Here is a 10,000-nt window from a genome sequence, read left to right as displayed (position 1 = left end):
CTAAAGATAATGTCATTTATTACGACTTTTGAAGCATGGAAAGGCTACATTTTTTGTGACACTTTTGAAAACATACATCAATACATTATTACATACACACACATATATATCCACACACACACACACACACACACACACACACACACACATATATATATATATATATATATATATATATATATATATATACTGTAATATATATATAACAACATATATATATATATATATATATATATATATATATATATATATATATATATATATATATTATATATATATATATATAATCACTCAGACTATCGACAAGACAAATTACATTATGAACAAATATAATAATAACATGTTTCTCCATATAACTGATTACCCATAATAAGGCAGTAATTACTAACAAGGGCAAACCTATCAGGAAAGAACGTTCTCCTTTGTAATAAATATTTGTTAACATATCATCCATGATTGTATGTTTTGAAAAAGCTATGGCTCGTCGGAGGCTTAAGTATGGGAAGAGATTTACTCTACGGATTATGCACATACTTTTCCAGAGAGAGAGAGAGAGAGAGAGAGAGAGAGAGAGAGAGAGAGAGAGGAGAGAGAGAGAGAGAGAGAGAGTTTCTGAAGTCTTTGGATAGAAACCACATTCCTTCTTTAATAATATGTGTACAAATATTTAATAAAGAAACTAAACCTGTTTTAATAGTACGTAATTTAACCTGTCAACCTATCTTCTACATATACAAACGATGTGTGTACGCAAAAGAAATAAAAATAGAAAACCACCAAAATCTATGGATAATCTTGCTATCCACATACCACAAAACTGAAGTTTCTCTTCCAAAGAAGACTTATTTCTTGCTCTAAAGAAGAAACCAAGTACAGGAAAACGCCACAAATACCCAATATTGTGCCTTTCATGACAATACACTGTAAGCCAACCACGGACACTAAAAGAGGAGGGTAAAAAAAATGTATAAACCCTACAACCAGTTTAGTGCACCTGCTGATATAATCGTGGGCTCAAAATCCTCAGGCGTCCGGGTGAAAGCACGACCGAAAGGAATTATCCTGGGATAGAGAAGAAGGAAAGAGATACCAGAGAGAGAGAGAGAGAGAGAGAGAGAGAGAGGAGAGAGAGAGAGAGAGAGAGAGAGAGAGAGAGAAATGGTTCCTACTGCTGGGAGATTGAGGTGAGTATGACAATGCAGGTAAAGATATACATGTAAAGTTCTTTGTAACGATGTGAGGTAGGAAATGTTTTAATGTAAAGTAGTTCATAGGAGCATAGAGAAATATAAAAAATATTTGTGGCAGAGAGAGAGAGAGAGAGAGAGAGAGAGGAGAGAGAGAGAGATGAGAGAGAGAGAGAGAGAGAGTTGGTAGCTCCAAGAGAGCTAAAAAGAGATGGTAGCTCGAGAGAGAGAGAGAGAGAGAGAGAGAGAGAGAGAGGAGAGAGAGAGAGAGAGAGAGAGAGAGAGTTGGTAGCTCCAAGAGAGCTAAAAAGAGGAGATGGTAGCTCGAGAGAGAGAGAGAGAGAGAGAGAGAGAGAGAGAGAGAGAGAGATGGTAGCTCCAAGAGAGCTAAAAAGAGGAGATGGTAGCTCGAGAGAGAGAGAGAGAGAGAGAGAGAGAGAGAGAGAGAGAGAGAGAGAGAGAGAGAGAGTTAGTAGCTCCTAGAGAGCTAAAAAGAAAAAAGAAAAGAGATGGTAACTCAAACGAGAGAGAGAGAGAGAGAGAGAGAGAGAGAGAGAGGAGAGAGAGAGAGAGAGAAATGGTTACTACTGCATTGGAGATTGAGGTATGACAATGCAGGTAAGTTCTTTGTAACGTTGTCAGGTGGGAAATTGGGTTAATGTAAACTAATTCATTGGAGCATAAAGAAATATGAAGAAATTTTTTTTTGTGGCAGTGTCATAGAGAGAGAGAGGAGAGAGAGAGAGAGAGAGAGAGAGAGAGAGAGAGAGAGAGAGAGAGAGAGAGAGTTGGTAACTGTGAGAGATGGTAGTTAAAACAGAGAGAGAGAGAGAGAGAGAGAGAGAGAGAGAGAGAGAGAGAGAGAGAGATGGTAGCTCCAATGTAAATATATTCCAAGAGATTTGCAGTTCTAAAATCCTTCAACAATTGCATTCCATTTAGTTATTTTTCTGTGTGATATCTGAAGAATAATTGATTTTACGATAATCTACTTTGCCCTAATCAAAATTTAACAATTGCATTCCATTTAGTAATTTTTCTGTGTGATATCCGAAGATTAATTGATTTTACGATAATCTACTTTGCCCTAATCAAAATCAAGGAATATTTTCCTCTGGATAAACACGTGTATTCTGTGTATGTATGCGTTATAAACTGAATGGTTATCGTGAAACTCCAACGTACCAGTTCACATTTTTTTTTTTTACTTGAGCATCATCATTATTTCTTGGCTTTTTTATTATTGAAAGCATGGATCTCAAAATTTACATTATTCAAAGATAAATCGGAGTATACAGAAGTAATAAAACTCAATAAAATACTGTATCATTATTATTATCACTATCACTAGCCTAGTTAAATTCATAGCTTAATAAAGCAAATGCTACTTGGAAGAATAATACTAGTATTATTCCTAAAAGGAATGCTACAACCTTAGGACAAATCAGAGAAACCTAGCTGGTAAGAGGAAACGGAGTAATAATGCTAAATAATGGCAAAGGAATCCTAGTGACGAAACGACATTGAGATAATCTCCCTTAAAATACTGTAAAACCTCCTTAACCTGAAGGGAAGGAGTTCGGGGTTTTGCGAGAGCATCCTACACCAGTTATAATCAAAAGTCTCCGTAGCAGAGCGTGGTTTCGATCCACGGACCTCTGGGTTATGGGCCCAGCACGCTTCCACTGCGCCACTCTGCTTCCATATCAGATGTGGTAAATAATTCCTTATTTATAATCAATAACTTTGAACTTTTATTAATCTTATTATCAAGTTGTGATAATCGTGGAAGAGTTTGAGAACATGCTTAGGCATTCAGAAAAAGGTTTGGTGTGTAATACTTGACAGCAGTGTGTGTGTCCGGGGGGGGGGGGGGTCACAAGATGAGCATGAAATATGTAATATAGCACATTAATGGAAAAGTAATAAAAATTGATTGGACATAGTGCTTTCGTATTATTGGTGATATCAACGGACTCACAATAACACACGCAAACACACCCACACACACATACACACATTATATATATATATATATATATATATATATATATATATATATATATATATATATATATATATATATATATGTGTGTGTGGACAGTCATGTGAACTTGAATGTTTATAACGATTGGCAAACATTAATAAGTTCAACTTCTATTCAAAATTTTTTGGTTCACGTCATTTCAAATGTCACCAAAATTTTAAACTAATCTCTAACTAATACTATACCTGCAATTATCTAAGTAACATTATTGGTTAATATTTGATAATATTGAAAAGAGATGACCCCAAGTGAAGAAATAGCAGTAGACTTGATTAATATGCAAATACACTGAACACAAACATACCAACATTGCGCAGACACTGGCAACATGTCAAGTTATCCAGTTTCCGGGATTCATATATCACAATATATTAAGTAAACATAATTCGAAGAGCATTTAATTTATGTCGTCAGGCAAAAGCATATTTTCTTTTTATTGGACACTTCTGTCATTTATACACACTCATTCGTAAAATCTATAGTGGCAGTCCTGTGGATAATTTTATACAAGTTGCTTGAGGAGCAAGTCTCTGCTGGGTGGAATCAACTTATTTCAATAGCATCTACTCGGACCAAATATCACATAGTGGCAAGCAGCTCTATCAAGTTCCCTTAAATGAAAATGTATTTGAATATACAATGTATAAAACTACTGAATTATTTGACCTAAAGCCAGAGAGAGAGAGAGAGAGAGAGAGAGAGAGAGGTAAATTTCAAATACTTGTGGTTCTCAAAGGAATTGCAAAGGCTTTATTTTAACTTCATTAAATCCTAGATTAAAACGCGCGATTAGTTTTACCATACTCCTCGAATTTACATGAATATCGTACATTGTTCAACTCATGTAAGTACATATTCACATCAAAATGTTTCCGTAGCAGAGCGTGGTTTCGATCCACGGACCTCTGGGTTATGGGCCCAGCACGCTTCCACTGCGCCACTCTGCTCTTAGAGCATAGTATTATTTTCTAACCAATTTATTGTACTTCAAAATTTTTATAACTGTTGATAGCCATAAATAGGGTGACAAGAAAAAGAACCTGTGCTAGACAAAAGTTAACTTTATAAATCCAAACTGCAATAGTGAAAGATTGCTAGTCCCATAAACCTAAGGCCTTTGTATGGGAATTACGTTCTAAAGCTCTTAAAGTGAGAAAGAATGAATAAATAAATCAAATATACATACATATATATATGTATATATGTATGTATATATATATATATATATATATATATATATATATATATATATATATATACACACACACACACACACATATATATATATATATATATATATATATATATATATATATATATATATATATATATATATATACTGGGACAAAATCATTTCATTTTTCATAAATAGCTAAATCCACGTGTGGTGGTTGTGACTTCATCTAAATATAATCGTCCGTTGCAATGCAGCAGAGTGGCGCAGTGGAAGCGTGCTGGGCCCATAACCCAGAGGTCCGTGGATCGAAACCACGCTCTGCTACGGAATCATTTTGGAGTCAAATTTTCTTGGTTAAATAGAGCTAAAATGAGTATATTTCAAACAATAAAACGAACACAATATTTCGTTCATTAAATATAAACAATTCACTATTCATTGTTCTTTTGATCCTGTATAAACAATTCACTATTCACTGTTCTTTTGATCCTGTATAACTGGTATAAATATCAAGCTTTTTTTTTTTCTTTAATCCTTTGACATTCTTCATGAATAGGAAAATCCTCAAAGAATATCTAATATTCTTTAAAAATGAAAAAAAAAATCCAGTTATTACTCTGTAATACCCTACTATGGTTAAGAGTTACAGGAGGTACAACTCATTATCAAATAAAACATCATAAGGATATTCCCTTGATGGACGGTTATTAAAGCATTAAAAAATCTTTCAACTTTGCTCCTGTGTCAAACGAGTTTCTACCGAAAGTGAAAACCGGTTTGTGAATACTCCTGGCCAGGAGCCCTTAGTCTTTGAGGGTCGTGGGCATGCCGTAAATCGACCTTTTTTCTTTTTTCCTTCAAGTTTTATCTTAGATGTGTAATCATCCAACTTTTATTTTCAAGGTCTTTATCTTATAGTTGTGCTTTTAACTACCGGTAGTTTATTTGAAAATCGACAAGAAGTGTATATATGGTATCCACAACATACAACCAAATATGCTTTCTGAATGCTAGAATTACTGGCGTTAAAAAATGTTGGATGGGGAGGATCAGTGTATTACAAAAAATACATCTCGATGTAAACAGTCCTGATCAACCTTCTTCTAAACCCAGTGACTTTAATAATCGTAAAAAAACTAAAAAAAAAAAAAAAAAAAAATAGACCCGGATTTAAGATCTCAGATGCGTTTAAACTTCTACAACATTACTATTACTATTACTATTAAATGATAAGCAACGACCCTAGTCGGAAAAGCAGGATGCTATAAGCCCAGGGGCCCCAACAGGGAAAATAGCCCAGTGAGGAAAGGAAACAAGGAAAAATAAAATATTTTAAGAATAGTAATAACATTAAAATAAATATTTCCTAAATAAACAATAAAAACTTCAACAAAACAAGAGGAAGAGAAACTAGATAGAACAGTGTCAACGAATGTACCCTCAAGCAAGAGAACTCTAACCCAAGACAGTGTTAAACCATGGTACAGAGGCTATAGCACTACCCAAGACTAGGGAACAATGGTTTGATTTTGGAGTGTCCTTCTCCTAGAAGAGCTGCTTATCATAGCTAAAGAGTCTCTTCTACCTTTACCAAGAGGAAAGTAGCCACTGAACAATTACATTACCGTAGTTAACCCCTTGGGTGAAGAAGAATTGTTTGGTAATCTCAGTGTTGTCAGGTGTATGAGGACAGAGGAGAATCTATAAAGAATAGGCCAGACTATTCGGTGTCTATGTAGGCAAAGGGAATGAACCGTAAACAGAGACAAGAATCCAATGTAGTACTGTCTGGCCAGTCAAAGGACCCCCTAACTCTCTAGCGGTAGTATCTCAACAGGCAGCTGGTGCCCTGGCCAACCTACTACCTACGCTCCTTCAAACACCAACACAGAAGGCTTACCAACATCATGTCAAAACCTCAACACAAACTGTGGTATTTACCATTATCTAGCAAGCACTTATGCAGTTTCTGGAAATCAAGCCCCTTTCTTTCCAGTATGCCTTTCTCTAAAATCTATCCAACCATTTCTAGGTTTTGCTCTCCCCCTACCTCCTTGGAAGTCTGAATTATACACACAGTTCACTAAGCGAAGGTCATCTATTTGTTTCCATGGGACCAAAACCACTTCAAAACACTCTTATCTATTCTTTCACCTGTGATAGTCTTTTTAGCACGTCTATTTATTTCCATATTTCACTCCATCAATTCTTCTTACACTACATCTGCTACACAAACAGTTCATCTTAACAGTTTCAACTTTTTTTTTTTCATTTGCATACAACATTCTCGTTTCACTTTCATAAAGAAGAAATGGTCCAACAATCCAAACTAAGTTCAAGTCTCTTACCAATATTTTACACATATCCTGCTACCTTTAATGCCTCTCCTATTTTGTGACTAACCTCTTCTCTCACCTAACCCTTATTAGTTATATTTACTCAAAGACATTGACATGAAACAATCGCTTACAATCTTTCACCAATAACATTCTTTATCCAATATTAATTTATCAATCTTAAATTTACTCTTATTACCTTGACATAATCATACATACATTTACTTTAATCTTCACATCAAGACACCTGCAAAATCTCGAACCAGCTTCTGTAATTCGTTTTTACTTCTCCATATCCACTAAAAAATGCATATTGCACACAATCACTTTCTTATCCCACAACTTAGTAATACTGTTCTTCTCTAGACCTCTTGCATCACTCCATCCATACAGTAGAAAAGCCCACTGAATATATGATCTGAGATCCACACCAATGGGTACGAAACACTCACAGTATCATTTGGGAGTGCCAAATACCATTGAAACTTCCTTGTTGCTGACATAACATCGGCACTACTCGGTGCAGATTTCCTTGCAAATTTTCACCTGGTTGATATGGGGCATCGGTAATTAGTCAACTCAGATTTGTACTCATGAACACCTCTTCATCCAGCCCCCTCAGACCTCGCACTCCACATAAGCGCACTCAAGGATGCCTACGGTCACCTCCTAACGTCGTACACAGAAGTCTTCATATTGAACTTTGCTAATTGCCACCAGTTCCTGCCAAGCACAGTATTTATCACCATATCAAGAAGACCGGGGCCTCAGTGTTTGCCAGATTCAGGCCTCTGGCCCCAAATTGTTTGGCCGCCGCTTAACAAACGTTCGCCAAATTGGAAGAAATGGGCCTTTGCCAAAGTCCTCAATACCATAGTCGTCACCCTTAAACATCATCCTGAAGAAAGAGGGCTCCCTGTGTCCTTGTGAGGATTACAGCATCTGAACATGCAGACAGAATCGAATCGCTAACCTCTCCGAAACACTGCCGATGTTACCTCCTACTTGCATAAAATGAAGGTTTTCTCCACACTCGACCTCTTGAAGGGGTATTATCAGGTGCTCATGAACCTAGAAGACCTCCCCAAGATCGCCATCACCACCCTCTTCGGTACATACCCTTTCAATTACTCCCGTTTTGGCTTTCATAATGCTGGGGCTACTTTATATCTATCGCATCTTAGGGGCCCTCCCTTTTTGCATATATTACGTGGACGACAAATTTGTGTTTTCTTCCTCCAAAGAGGAACACCTCCGTCACGTGCGCATGATTCTCGACCACCTACAACAGAACAGTCTTAGAATCCGGTACGACAAGTGTACCTTTGGCGCCAACAAAGTATCGTTCTTACGGCACTTCATCACACCTGAAGGAGTCCAACCCCTCCCTGACAAGGTGGCACCCATTCAGAACTGCACCATGCCCTTAAACGTCAAAGTACTGCAACAATTCTTGGGCATGATCAACTATTATCATCGGTTCCTACCGGCCATCACTGCCACTTTTCCCCCCCTCTAAGCATCCCTCGAGGGCAAATACCTGGAGTGGAGTCCCCTTCAAGAAGCGGCCTTATGCAAAGAAAAAAAATGCCCTATCAACAGCTGCTCCTCTCACTTTTATCATGCCACATGCCCCTCTCCTTCTCTCCCCCGATGCCAATGACGTCCCTATTGGGGGAGGTACTCGAGCAGAATCTGGCTACTCTACATTCGACCGCTAATTGCTGGTGGTGCATCTGGCAGCCTGTCACTTTCGCCATTCTTAGAGGGTACACCCTTTTTCATTCGCATGAACCACACGCCTATGGTGCATACCTTCACCTGGTCCGCCCATCAACGCCGATAACTCTCTGCCGTGACTGAATACAACTGCACCTTTCGACACATACCGAGGAAAACGAATCCCATTGCCCGTCTCCTACCAGGAAACACATTAACCCCATTCACTTGGTATTGGATTACAACGTATTGGCAGAAGCCCAATGAAAAGATCGTCTGTAATGTTAGTAATGGTAGACAATGACCATGGATACCCGCTTCAATGCACCGACACGTGTTTGATTTCATTCATGGCCTTTCACATCTCTCGCACCAATCTACTGCACAGTTACTGAAGATGAAGTTTTTTGGCACAGCATTACTAGGGATGCTAAGGATTGGGTCCACGCCTGTACTTCATGTCAAACCTCAAAAGTACATCAACACAAAGATTCATGTGGGAGTACCTTTTCTCATCCTCAGCGTCATTTTTCCTACATTCCCGTTAACGAAGTAGGTCCCCTACCCACATCCCAAGGACATCATACCTGTTTCACGTCATTGACCGCTCCACTCGTTGGCCTACAGCCATTCCCATCAAACTGCAATGTCCGCCTCATGTGGGACATCATTATTCTGTGTATCACCCTTCATCAGACAACCGCCTTAACCCTGCACCTAACAGAATGGTTGAACATTCATCGCACCCTCAAAGCAGCGTTGATGTTCCGTGGCAATGACTCCATTGGTCGTCCTTGCTGAATTTTTTCTATTTGCAATCTCCTCTGACAATTTTCAGCGACTACTCACGATGTGAGAAAATTTACTCTTTGCCACCAAACTTACAAGCCCCCAAGCAAAGTAACACATACCAAAAGATAATTCTGGTGATGTCATCTTGTGTTATGTTGTTAAATCGTATTAATTTTGTCCGTGTACCGGGTGTATCATTAATCTGATGTTGAGTATTTACAAATGACCTGGTTATATTTTCAATTTTGTTTTTAAAGAATACTAGAAAATTATTTGCTAGTTCTTGGTCACTGTATCCATCAGGTAGCTTCTTTTCTTTTACATGTCCCATTATACCATTCAGGAGACGATATAACTTATTTAACTCTGTTGCTGCTTCGAGGATCTTTCTCTTATAGTATTCACTTTTTTTCCTTCTTAGTAGGTAGTTATATTGACACGCAGCAGTTTTATATTCTACCCAAGTACTTTCAGTTTTTAACCTATTCCACTTTCTTTCTTTACGTCTTTTTTTATGCTTTGTTCTAAGATTTAAATTTTGTTACTGGATACATATACTGCAAAACTATAATAAATTTGTGTACGAATGTAAGAAAATATTCACCTATTGGAAAGTTGTCAAGGGAAATTAACACTCAATTTGTTCTTCCTTACTTAGGAATTGAGACAGTTAGAAGATTTAATTAAAGAAGGGTTCTGAATTGATTAAATCGTTTCAAAAGAATCTTAGAGTAAGTGCAGG

At 37.4% G+C, this 10,000-nt stretch overlaps 3 non-coding genes across 3 annotated transcripts; 1 reads left to right on the top strand and 2 right to left on the bottom strand.

Annotated features, from left to right (window-relative positions):
• Nucleotides 1-2,815: 2,815 nt before the first annotated feature.
• TRNAM-CAU (transfer RNA methionine (anticodon CAU)) lies at nt 2,816-2,887 on the bottom strand. The gene has a single exon. It is a non-coding gene; the product is annotated as a tRNA-Met (tRNA).
• A 1,222-nt stretch (nt 2,888-4,109) lies between these two features.
• TRNAM-CAU (transfer RNA methionine (anticodon CAU)) lies at nt 4,110-4,181 on the bottom strand. Its single transcript has one exon. It is a non-coding gene; the product is annotated as a tRNA-Met (tRNA).
• Nucleotides 4,182-4,663: 482 nt separating this feature from the next.
• Nucleotides 4,664-4,735, top strand: TRNAM-CAU (transfer RNA methionine (anticodon CAU)). The gene has a single exon. It is a non-coding gene; the product is annotated as a tRNA-Met (tRNA).
• Nucleotides 4,736-10,000: the final 5,265 nt, after the last annotated feature.

This window comes from Palaemon carinicauda, chromosome 33 (genome assembly GCF_036898095.1).
Source record: "Palaemon carinicauda isolate YSFRI2023 chromosome 33, ASM3689809v2, whole genome shotgun sequence".
NCBI lineage: Eukaryota > Metazoa > Arthropoda > Malacostraca > Decapoda > Palaemonidae > Palaemon > Palaemon carinicauda.
The sequence above is the reverse complement of the archived record's forward strand: the minus strand, read 5'-3'. Positions and strand labels throughout refer to the sequence as shown.